The sequence below is a fragment of the Myotis lucifugus genome, unplaced genomic scaffold (assembly GCF_000147115.1).
Source record: "Myotis lucifugus unplaced genomic scaffold, Myoluc2.0 scaffold_336, whole genome shotgun sequence".
NCBI lineage: Eukaryota > Metazoa > Chordata > Mammalia > Chiroptera > Vespertilionidae > Myotis > Myotis lucifugus.
In genome coordinates this window covers 1197758-1211245 of record NW_005871384.1, presented here as the reverse complement: position 1 = coordinate 1211245, position 13488 = coordinate 1197758, and the positions used below count along the sequence as shown (strand labels likewise).

At 43.1% G+C, this 13488-nt stretch overlaps 1 pseudogene; it reads right to left on the bottom strand.

The window, feature by feature from the left end:
• Positions 1–11017: 11017 nt before the first annotated feature.
• On the bottom strand, positions 11018–13158 carry LOC111828346 (annotated as a pseudogene).
• Positions 13159–13488: the final 330 nt, after the last annotated feature.

Sequence of the window (13488 nt, the reverse complement as noted above, 5' to 3'; positions counted from 1 at the left end):
TAGGCACATGAAACCTGCAGGGGCTGTCTTAATATCAGACAAAGCAGGCTTCAGAATGATACCATCTTTACACCCTGGATAAGGAAAGACATTTCATAATGACAAATAGGTTAATTCATCAATAAGACAATAATACTGAATTTTCATGTACCTCATAAGTAACTGAGCTTCAAAAAAACAAGAGAGCTTCAAAATTCAAGAAGTAGGCCAGACCTCTGAGCCCAGAGGGTCGGAGGGAGACCGTGTGGCAGACAGCCACATCTCTTGGGACAGACACAGCCCCTGACTGGGGAAAGGAGTTCCGTGGGATTCCTGGCACCGGGGGACTTGAGATTTGGATTTATGTGATTACGGAAGACTGAGCCTATAGGGGGGCAGCCTGAGGAGCTGACCAGAGCATGCAGTGCTGGTTAAGAGAGGAGCGTTTCCACGGCTGGCCGGCGTTTTGCTTCTTTGTTTTCACTGAACCCTGCTCATAAGAACAGTTCGGGATACAGACACTCACCTGTGCTGAAGAGAGGGAGGAGCTGCCGACGATGGATCTGGGGACAGCTGAGGAGAGAGGGGGGCTGGGAGAGGGGCAGTGAATTGAGTGCTGAGACACCCCTGGCCCAGGACTGGGCAGCCATTCTCTCCGGAGGTGGAATTCCTCCCCCACCCCCCAGGCAAGGAGCACAGCCACACCGAGATTCCACCCTGTATGAGATAAAGGATTAAAATAATCTGATTAGTCCCTGGGAGTTACCAGGGTCTGGCCTATAGAGGGACTTTCAGTCCCACCAACAATGCAGAGCAGAGTAACGATTATTTAAGAACCAGCTCTGGGCAGTTGAACTCCCCAATCAGTTTTAAGTGCAATAGAAAAAATAAACCCTTGCTGCTGGGTAGAGAAGCCATATAGCCTCAGAGGCCAACCCCAAAACACTGCCACCCAGAGGCTGAGCCACAAACTGACTCTTGGGTGAACACAAATTAAGGCAGTCTGGATCACAAATACAGCCTGCTTTAAAATCAGGACTGTGACTTACAACACGGAGGAACAGTGTATCGCAGGGAAATTCAACACTCTCCTGAATACCTGGCAGGACTAAGGCAAGCCAGGCTGAAGAGTAGAAGAACCAAAAGACCTTCACTACTGCAAATTTTTTTTCTTTTTTCGCCTTTCAACTAAGAAACCAATTTTTTTTCTTTTTCTTCTTTTTCCATCACCTGATTTTACCCTTTTAATTACTACATTTTTATTTTTAACCAGTATTTTTACTGCTACCATTTTACCATTTTTTAAAGTGCCATTTTATTTTCTCTTCTTTTTATTTTGGGAGTAGTGTTCTCCATTCTATTTTAATCACTCCTTTAGCATCAATTTTCCCTACCTCAATTTTACCTCTATGCTAAAACCCTCTTCCTCACTTTTCCGCTTTTGGTGTCCTGTTTCTCTTACCCTATTCCAGCTTTAGATTTTCCCTATTACGTCTTTTTACCCCCTGTCCAATTTCACCATTCTTATATATCCTATTTCCAATCCACTGCTCTAAATCCTTATACAGCTATCCCTTATCCTTCTTCACTATCCAAACATTTTTTTCTCTTATCTTTCTATTGTTTTCTTTCTGTTTGCTTGATTGTTGAATATATTGTTTTTTTGTTTGTTTGTTTGTGTGTGTGTGTGTGTTTTTCCTTGTTCTGTTTTGTGTTGTTTTTTTTTTCTTTTTTAGGACTGGTTGTGAGGTTGTTTTGCTTTTCCTTTTTATTTTTATCTGCTGGTTTTTTCCCTCCCTCCCCTCCCCCACCCCCAGCTATTTTTGTGCTTCTGTTTTCCCTTGCCTCTCTTGATATCATTGGTTGTTTGTAGTTTGCATTCATCTCCAGGGATCTGTTGCTGGAATTTGTTGGGATTAGTGGCAGTTCTATCAGAGTTTTCTCCTCATACAAATAGTCTCTTCCCCTCTTCTACTTCATTCTCTCTTTTCGCTCTTTTTTTTCTTTTTCTTTTTTGTCCCCTCTTTTTTCCCAATTTCATTTTTGCACTCCTTTTTTTTTCTTTCTCATTTTTCTTTTCTTTTTTCTCTTTTATCTTTTTCTCTTCTTTCCTCCTTACCCCCTAATTCTCTTAACTCGGGGGGGCACCTTTATTTTGGGTTATTAATATAGTGAATATATTTCTGTTCAGTGCCTGGGACGTTGTGCCTTGTTGTGTTGTACTTTGTGCTTTTAAATCAACACAGCAGATCCAAGCAACAGCAGCGTCCTGATCACCACACCCTCTGTCTGAGGAACAGCAGCTGTACGTGAAGCCTCCCCCCACCAGCCAGAAGAGCCACCACAGCTGTGAACAACATCCACCAGAGGAGCTGCTGCCAACTGAGGAGGAGCTGCTACTGCAACCACCCAAGGAGCAACCACAGCCCAAGGAGCCACTGCCACCCAGGGAGCAGCCACTGAACGACTCAACATTGAGATATGTCAGTGAGATCAAACATGAGTAGGCAAAGAAACCCCCAAAGGAAAGAAAAGGAGGACTCGCCAGAAAAGCAGCTAAGTGAGACAGAGGCATGCAACATGACAGAAAAAGAATTCAGAATAAGGGTCCTAGAGTTCATAAACCGGATAGAGGAAAAAATCAACTACGTATGCAAGAAGCAAGAAGAAAGAGATGAAAAAATCAATAACTTATGCAAGACCCAAGAAGAAATGAAGAACGATATAGCTGCAATAAAAAACACCATTGAAAGCATCAACAGTAAACTAGGAGAAGCGGAGGACCGAATTAGTGAATTAGAAGAGAAGGAAGCAAAACACACCCAAACTGTACTGCAATTGGAGAAAAAAATTAAAAGACAGGAGGAGAGCCTAAGGGAGCTTTGGGACAACATGAAACGAAACAACATACGAATAATAGGGGTGCCAGAACAACAGAAAGATGAACAAGGGTTAGAAAACATACTCGAAGAAATAATATCAGAAAACTTCCCTGAGGTGGGGAAGAAAAAAGTCACACAAGCACAGAGAGTCCCAAACAAGGTGAACCCAAAAAGACCCACACCAAGACACATCATAATTACCATGGCAAATGTTCAGGACTAAGAGAGAATCTTACAGGCTGCAAGAGAGAGACAGAAAGTTACAAACAAGGGATCTCCCATTAGATAATCAAATTATTTCTCAACAGAAACACATCAGGCCAGAAAAGAATGGACGGAAATTTACAAAGTGATGCAAAGCAAAGGACTGAACCCAAGAATACTCTATCCAGCAAGGCTATCATTCAAAATTGAAGGGGAAATAAGAAGCTTCACAGACAAAAAAAGGCTAAGGGAGTTTATCACCACCAAGCCAGCAATGCAAGAAATGCTAAAGGGACTGGTATAAAAAGAAAAAATAAAAAGCTCAGAAAGAAAACAGCCACACACAGAAAAAAAAAGAAATGGCTACAAACAAGTACCTTTCAATAATAACTTTAAACGTAAACGGACTAAATGCTCCAACCAAAAGACATCGAGTGGCTGAATGGATAAAAAAACATGACCCATACATCTGCTGTCTACAAGAGACCCACCTCATTAGAAGGGACTCACACAGACTGAAAGTGAAGGGATGGAAAAATATCTTTCAGGCAAATAGAAAGGAAAAGAAAGCTGGGGTATCAATACTTATATCCGACAAAATAGACCTCAAAGTGAAGGCCATAACAAGAGATAAGGAAGGCCACTTCATAATACTAAAGGGATCAATACAACAAGAAGATATAACCCTGGTAAACATATGTGCACCCAATGCAGGAGCACCCAAATACATAAAAAAAAACTCCTGGAAGATATCAAAGGAGAGATCGACAACAATACAATCATAGTAGGGGACTTTAATACACCACTGACATCACTGGATAAGTCTGCTAGACAAACAATCAGCAAAGAAACAGCAATCCTAAATGACTCACTAGATCAGATGGACTTAATAGACATCTTCAGAACACTTCACCCCAAAGCTGCGGAATATACATTCCACTCAAGTGCTCATGGGACAGATTCAAAAATAGACCACATATTGGGTCACAAGCAAAGTCTCCCCAAATCAAGAAGATTGAAATCATACCAAGCATCTTCTCAGACCACGATGGCATAACATTAGAAATAAACTACAATAAGAGCAATCCAAAATACTCAAACACTTGGAAGCTGAATAGCATGTTATTAAATATTGATTGGGTTACCAATGAGATCAAAGAAGAAATTAAAAGCATCCTGGAAACTAATGACAATGAAAACACATCAATCCAAAACCTATGGGACACAATGAAAGCAGTCCTGAGAGGGAAGTTTATAGCTCTACAGGCCTATCTCAAAAAACAGGAAAAAATGATAGTAAATCATCTAACTCTACAACTCAAAGAATTAGAAAGAGAGCAACAAGAAAACCCCAGAATGAGCAGAAGGAAGGAGATAATAAAGATTAGAGCAGAAATAAATGACATAGAGACCAAAAAAACAATACAGAAAATCAATGAAACCAAGAGCTGGTTATTTGAAAGGATAAACAAGATTGACAAACCTCTAGCCAGGCTCATCAAGAAGCAAAGTGAGAGGACCCAAATAAATAAAATCAGAAACGATAGAGGCGAAATAACAACAGACCCCACAGACATACAAATGATTGCTAAAAAATACTATGGACAGCTCTACTCCAACAAACTAGAAAACCTGGAGGAAATAGACAAATTCCTAGAAAAATACAACATTCCAAAACTCAATCAGGAAGAATCTAAAAATCTCAATTGGCCAATAACTATGGAAGAAATTGAAGCAGTCATCAAAAAGCTTCCAGCAAACAAAACCCCAGAACGAGACGGCTTCACAGGGGAGTTTTACCAAACATTCAAGGAAGAACTAAAACCTATCCTCCTCAGACTACTACAAAAAATTCAAGAGAAAGGAACACTTCCAAGCTCATTTTATGAAGCCAGCATCACCCTAATACCAAAACCAGGTAAAGACAACACAATGAAAGAGAATTACAGGCCAATATCCCTCATGAACATAGATGCCAAAATCCTCAACAAAATCTTAGCAAATCGGATCCAGCAGTACATCAGAAAGATCATACACCATGACCAAGTAGGATTTATTCCAGGGATGCAAGGATGGTACAATATCCGCAAATCAATAAACGTGATACATCACATAAACAAACTGAAAGAATAAAACCACATGGTCATATCAATCAATGCAGAAAAAGTATTTGACAAAATCCAACACCCATTTTTGATAAAAACTCTCAGCAAGGTGGGAATAGAAGGATCATACCTCAACATAATAAAAGCCATATATGACAGGCCCACAGCCAACATCATACTTAATGGACAAAAACTAACACCATTTCCCCTAAGAACAGGAACACTACAGGGATGCCCACTCTCACCACTCCTGTTCAACATAGTACTGGAAGTATTAGCCATTGCAATTAGGCAAGAAGAAGAAATAGAAGGCATCCAAATTGGAAAAGAGGAAGTAAAACTGTCCCTATTTGCAGATGACATGATGTTATACATACAAAACCCTAGAGACTCCATCAAAAAGCTACTAGACTTAATACATGAATTTGGCAATGTAGCAGGATACAAAATCAACCCCAAGAAATCTGAGGCATTTCTATACACCAATAGTGAAATTTCAGAAAGAGAGATTAGAAAAACAATCCCATTTACCATCGCACCAAAAAAATTAATATACCTAGGAATAAACTTAACTAAAGAGGTTAAAGACCTCTACTCAGAAAACTACAGGACGTTGAAAACAGAGATAGAGGAAGACATAAACAGATGGAAGAACATACCGTGTTCATGGATTGGTAGAATCAACATCATTAAAATGTCCATACTTCCCAAAGCAATCTATAAATTCAATGCACTTCCCATTAAAATACCAACGGCATACTTCACAGATCTAGAACGAACTCTCCAAAAATTAATCTGGAATAAAAAAAAAGACCCCGAATAGCTGCAGCAATCCTGAGAAAGAACAAAGTAGGTGGGATCTCAATACCAGATATCAAGATGTATTACAAAGCCACTGTTCTCAAAACTGCCTGGTACTGGCATAAGAACAGGCATATAGATCAATGGAATAGAATAGAGAACCCAGAAATCGGCCCGAACCAATGTGCTCAATTAATATTTGACAAAGGAGTAAAGAACATTCCATGGAGCCAAGATAGTCTCTTCAATGAGTGGTGTTGGGAAAATTGGACAGATATATGCAAGAAAATGAAACTAGACCACCAACTTACACCATACACAAAAATAAACTCAAAATGGATAAAGGACTTAAATGTACGACAGGAAACCATAAAAATTCTAGAAGAATCCAAAGGCAACAAAATCTAAGACATATGCTGAAGCAATTTCTTCACTGATACAGCTCCTAAGGCACTTGAAACTAAAGATAAAATGAACAAATGGGACTACATCAAAATAAAAAGCTTCTGCACAGCAAAAGGAACCATCAACAAAACAATGAGAAAACCCACTGCGTGGGAGAACATATTTGCCAATGTCATATCTGATAAGGACCTAATCTCAAAAATTTATAGGGAACTCATACAACTTAACAAAAGGAAGATAAACAATCCAATCAAAAAATGGGCAAAGGACCTAAATAGACATCTTTCAAAAGTGGACATTCAGAAAGCCAAGAGGCATATGAAAACATGCTCAAAGTCACTAATCATCCGAGAGATGCAAATCAAAACAACAATGAGGTACCATCTGACACCTGTCAGAATGGCTATCATCAACAAATCAACAAACGACAAGTGCTGGAGAGGATGTGGAGAAAAAGGAACACTTGTGCACTGCTGGTGGGAATGCAGACTGGTGCAGCCACTATGGTGGAAGACAGTATGGAGTTTCCTCAAAAAACTAAAAATGGAACTCCCATTTGACCCTGTGATCCCACTTCTAGGAATATATCCCAAGAAACCAGAAACACCAATCAGAAAGGATATATGCACCCATATGTTCATAGCAGCACAATTCACCATAGCTAAGATCTGGAAACAGCCTAAGTGCCCATCAGTAGATGAATGGATTAGAAAACTGTGGTACTTCTACACGATGGAATACTATGCTGCTGTAAAAAAGAAGGAACTCTTACCATTTGCAACGGCATGCATGGAACTAGAGAGCATTATGCTAAGTGAAATAAGCCAGTCAATGAAGGAAAAATACCACATGATCTCACACATTCATGGATAATAGAGAGCATTATAAACTTTTGAACAATAATAGATACAGAGGCAGATCTGCCTCAAACAGATTGTCAAACTGCAGCGGGAAGGCCGGGGAGGGTTGGGGGGCAGGAGAGAAGTGGGTAAGAGATCAACCGAAGGACTTGTATGCATGCATATAAGCATAACCAATGGACATAAGACATTGGGGGGTAGGGGAGGCCAAGGGATTTCAAGGGCGGGGAAAAAAAGGACACATATGTAATACACTTTGTAATACTTCAAGCAATAAAAAAATAAAATAAAATAAAATTTAAAATAAAAACAAAAAAACACAAAATTCAAAAGTATATCCTGACAAAAATATATGGTGAAATAGTCAAATGCACATTTACAGTTAGAGTTTTAACATTCCTTTCTCAATTCTAGGCTTATTTTCTTTTTTCTTTTTTTCCTAATTTGAGCACAGACAAGGGAAGAGAAACTGGGTTTTCTAGTTCAGATATCTCCCCAGGAAATTCTGACTTGTGGTTTTATTGCCACATTTCTCACAGTCTTATCTGAAGAGGTTCCTGAAGGAAAGAGGAACTCTAAGACTTAGATTTGGTTCCTGATCCTGGGCAGTATGTGGGTTGGTGTGTGCCATCTACTCTTTCTAGGCCTCTGTTTCCTCCTTTGTTAGAAATAGACAACAGTCTCTCTCCTGCTTAAAGATCTCCTGAAACCACTGTGAGTGGACCGAGGAGGAGGCTGCTCACAGCCTTGCAGAGATATGCCTGGTGGTGTTAACAGTGTTCTGTGGGGCTGATTCTGAGCTCATCTGGGATGATGTCTGCCCCTGACCAGGCTGCTGCTCTCAGAACTTGTATGAAGAGGCTAAACTACACCAGGCTGATCATGCTCACAGAGTTAGCATGCCATCACTTATGGGCGAGGGCAGGCCAAGGTTGAGCAATAACTGAAGCTGTCCCTTCTTCAGCAAGGTCATCTGTCCTCTAAGTGGTAAAGGGACCAAGGGACGAGTGTAGGGTGGGTAACATTATCTGCTCTTTTCAACAAAGGAGATTTGCTTCAGCAACAGGTAGCAAAAACAGGGGGGAATGGCCATTTACCCCTTACATTCCATCCTTCAGTGATAGTGTGGTGTGTGTCTTCCAAGCCCCAAAAAGTCCATATTCTGAGGTAGAATTTGACCTTGGAGGACAATCAACAAGACATTATTCCAGATTCTGATGACCATTTAGGGAGTTGTGATGCTGCTGATAGGGCAGTGCAAAGATATTTCTGCTACCTTTCCATTATGGAATTCCAGCTCAATTCCATTGTGGTCTGAGAAACATAGTCCATGTGATTTTAATTCTCTTAAATGCTGTGAGATTTTTTTTATGGCTCAGTATATGGCCTATCTTGGTCTATGTTCCATATACACCAGAAAAAAGTATGTTTTTTGCAAGTAACAACTTCTGCAAATATCAGTAGACCCACTAATTGAGGGTGTTATGGAATTCTTCTAGATCCTGCCTGGTTCTGTCAATTGTTGAGGGGATGGTGGAGTTTCTAACTATAATTGTGGATTTGTCTGTTTCTCCTTTCAGTTGTCAATTTCTACTTCACATATTTCACATCTCCGTTGTCTGGGAAAACACATTTAGGATTTTTCTGTCTTCTTGGTGGAGTGACCTATTTATCCTATATAATAAACACCTAATATGCAAATCGACAAAACAGTGGAAATATGGGCAGTAGTTCCAGAGAGGGAAGCTACAGGAGAGGGAGGCGACCAGCATTGGTGGCAGAGGGTGGGGCCGGCGAGCAGGCAGTACCAGGCCAGCCAAGGCCAGTGCCAGTGGAGACCCCCTGTTCACCCCACCAGTTGCCCCACAGATCAGCCCTGATCACCAGCCAGGCCTACGGATCCTACCCGTGCATGAATTTTGTGCACCAGGCCTCTAGTTACTATATAATGTTAATCTTTGTGTCTGGTAATTTTCTTTGTTCTGAAGTCTAATTTATTTCCTATCAATACAGCATTCCTTCTTCCTTTTGCATGAGTAATATTTGGACCATTTATCTTTTCCATCCTTTAATTTTCAGCCTGTTTTTACCATAATATTTGAAAGGACTTTTCTGTAAGCAGCATACAGTTGGGTCATGTGTTTTAATCTACTCTGACAATCTCTGTCTTTTCATTGATGTGTAGCCAGCAAACACAATCTCTTCCCTAGTGGCCTGGATTGCAGCCATAGTGGGGTGTACCTGTCCCCTGGAATCCCTGGGTACTCCTTCCTACATTCTTGGGGATTCTCTGGGCCTCATTCTTCCCTAAACAAAGACCAATAATCAAGTGTTTCATTGCTCACACTAGACACTTTGTTATTCTTTTTTCTCATTTATTTTCATCAGTGACCATCTCCTTCCTCAGCAAAGTGACAATGGTAAAGTTTTCCTGTTTGTTCCTTGCAAAAGGGTATTGATAAGTAGACAAAACCAAACTCAAGGTTCCCTGTAAGTGTTTCTGCTGGGATCTGTGCACAACCCTTAAACCACAATGCCCTTGGCAGCAGAGGAAACATCAAGTCTCATCAAATTGTGAGCCTTTCGCTCCAATATGCACTCAACTGTTGCAGATTATTTTCCATTTTTTACATGGCTCTTTAGTGACATAAGTGCATCAGGAACCTGGGAATCTCTGTCTGTGAAGGCAGCCCGTGGAGGATACTGTGGGAAAGTGATGTGAAATTACCCAGCAGTATTGGAGGTGGGCTTGAGTTTGTGTGTGAAGGTAGAGATGCTGGGGACAGAGGCTGGGGACAGAGCAAGTGTGGGTGTCCAGCTGAGCCAAGGTCTCAGTGGCTCCTAGAGACTTAGGTCTCTGGTTAAAGTTTTCTTGGACTTGTAGAAGCCTCTACATACAAGCTGCTAAAAGATCTGAATGGGGACACAGGGGAGACGTCCCTTCCTGGGACAGATGGATAGTTCAGTGTCTTGTCTTCTTATGGACACTCACCCCAATGTGTATGTGTGGAGGTGAAGGGCGTGTGTGTGTGTGTGTGTGTGTGTGTGTGTGTGTGTGCGCACACGCGCACTTGGGTGTGTTGTTTTTGCAGGAGGATTTAGGAATGACAGAGCAGTGTGTTTGTTCAATGGGTATATAAGGCACTTGGTCCCCTGGTGCCACCAGGAATCATCCAGGATCTGGGGCCACAGCCTGAGGTCAGTGGAAAACAGGCAAGAGCAACACTTGTTGGGCTCCAGTAAGAAGAGCTCAGGGAGGGCCAGGTCCCATGGGCAGGTTTGGGAAGAGATGGGAGAGGGCAACATTTTTGTCTTTGGGTTTGTAGGTTACTGCCACTGAGGAACACAAGGAAAGCCTGTGGGCCCTAGAGGCACAAACACCAGGGAAGAATGTGATTGTCAGGTGATGGTTCCAAGCCCTTCTTATATACATTCTGTCACTCAGGATAGACCTCAACTATGGCGTCTGGACTCCAGCTGCCAACAGAGGACCAGGAAGCCCAGCAGCTCAGCTGTGCACAGTTTCCCTGCTGCCATCCACATGTGCAGCCACAACAAAAGCCGTGCCCTCATAGCCTGCACAGGCAGCCCACCAGCTTTGCTGCCACCTGTGGCGGATGATCCTCAGGACTCTAGAAAGCCAGCGCCTGCGCCAGGTGATACACGACATTGGAGTAGGGGTCACCCAAGTGGTGCAGCACCAATCGCTCCACAGCACCAGCAGCTCCTGCACCTGGGCCTCTAGGTCACTGCCCACTGCCCAGTTGTGCAAGGTGCCCCCTCACTCAGCCACCAGAGCCCACAGTGGAAGGTCGTCAGTGTGGTGCAGGAAATCCTGCGGAGAGTCCTGATCCAGGCCCTCTTTGCATGTGAACAGCACGATGGTGTATGCCACCACTTGTCCCCGAACAGGACCTTGAGCTCACTCATGGCCGGCTGATCCTGTGCAGTGAAGCAGCCCACCTAGTCACGAGGATCAGCACGTGGGGCCCAGGCATGGACAGCAAGTAGCATCTTCTCACACCTCATGGTCTGCCCTGGGAACTAGGGAGCTAAAAAGGTCTGGGGTGTCCATGACTTCCACGTGCCACCTCTCCCACCTGCACCTCCCCACTTCGCAGGCTCTGGTCACTGAGTGGCTGTGAGTCTGGAGAGGAAGGGCCTGTGGCCCAGGATACTGTTCCCGGTAGCGCTCTTCCTAGCCCCTGTTTACCCCACCAGAATGAGCCTCAGCCCCGGCTCCTGCAGGGCCTGTGTAGTGTCTTCGGAACCTGGAGGAAAAGTCATCTGTGAGCTTCCAAACCTTAAATGCAATGTGTCCTGGTTATCTGGACCTGGAAGCCCTTGGAACAACAGTGTCTTAACTCTGCTTTTCCAACCAAAGCCTTATGAACTCAGGAGGATCTTCACCATCTATCCTTGTGACCCTGGCTTCACCATCTGGAGGGCATTTCTCTAGGGGAGTCCCCTTCATCATTCCAGACACAACCTCACCTTCATTATCCCTGGTGGTCCACACCCTGCAGAGCTGTCCCTATTTGAGGCTTCAGTGGCCTCAGCCATACTTCTCCCAGATTCCAGCCCAGGGAAAACAGTCAGGAGGAGTTAGTAGCCTGGGGATAGAGAGTTGGCTGGAGTCTCAGACACTCTGGGTTTCACACACAGCCCTGCCTTCGGCCAGCTGTGCCACCTTGGAAGTTGCTTAATGTAAAAGTTAAAAATTTGTACAAAAATGGGACTAAGAGTATTGAGTTGTTTCTTCTGGGGTGTTGAGAGGATTAGATGAGGTCACCTCCTTCCTTCTTCCTTCTCTCCTCTCTCTTCTCCACACTCCCCTTCCTCTTAAACCTACTTCCTGCTAATAAGACACCCGTTTAAACCTCCATCCTGGTTCTCTAACATTCTACCTGGTGAGTCACACTTCATCCAGTGCATGATCTGATATCTTCTTCATCCTCTTCCATGGAGATCACAGTAGGTTTATTATCCTCACTTTATACCTGGGGAATGGAATTATAAGCTAGTCAAGTTCATATCTCCCAGCTGGGAAGGGGCACAGATTCAGCTAAAATGCACATTCAGGGCTCTTACTGTTTCACCTTAAACATGTTTGGAGTCATCTGTTTAGTCCTGAGTTTGCCCATTCCCCTCACAGAGCTCATACCAGGGGGCAAGTATGCAGTGCACATATTTTTATCATAGGCATTTTCTTCATCTCTTCTGTCCTCCCATGCTTACCCGAAAGAGTCCCAAATACAATTTCATTCATTCATTCATTCATTCATTCAATAGGTTTAACTACCTATAATGTACCGGGCCAAATCCAAAGAACTGGTGACACCACACAGATATAGTTCATGCTTCCCACTTCCTCAGAATGTCAGAATATAGGGAAGAACATTGGAAGGACCTGGGCTGGATTTAGAATGATACTCTGAGAGGGTTTGGAGACTTTGGTTTTGTTTTTTCAGGGACATCAAATTCAAAGGGCAGACAGGAGGTTGTAACACTTACGGTAGTGAGAAAGTTTTAGATATTAGATTTTCCCAAGTAATTCTATGTTAGTGACCAAAGCTGTAGATACTACTTTTTACCAAGAGATTCAGCAGCCAGGGGAGACTTTGGAAAACCATGAGAACTAGAAAACTTGCTCTGTGATAGTGAAACACTTAGAGCTGTTGGCCTGGGAGACAAACAAGAAGAGAACTGGAGTTTTGGTTTTGGAAAGTGAAGAAGAAACCTATGTCCCAGGTGAGCTGCAGGCTCTGACTCTGCTCTTGGGAAGTCAACTTACTGTCCTGTCTCAATGCCTCTAAATATGATCAGTGTCCTGGAGAGACTGGGACACTCCCCTCCAACTCCTGACATCCTGCCCCAAAGCTGAGGCTTCTCCAAGTAAAATGGCTCCAGCCTATCAGTCATCGTTTAATACAATCGAACATTCTATGCTCACTGAGTCCCTGTGCACAGTGCAGTCTGTCCTCAGTCTGCCTCTCCAGCCTCAGCCCAGTGAAGCCCCTCACTCACATGCTCTCCAGAGAGCAGATGTCAGGCCTTTCCCAGCTGCCTTGTGCCCTCAGGCCTGTAACTGTCCCAGCCTCCCACACATGCTGTCTGAGTCCTCTCTGTGCTTCACCTTCCATTTCTATGTTCACCTCTTCACGTTGTCCATCTGGTCACCACAGGTGACTGTTCTCTCCAGTTGGCACTGCATAAGGAGAAGCCAAGAGAGAGGTGAACTGAATACCTTGT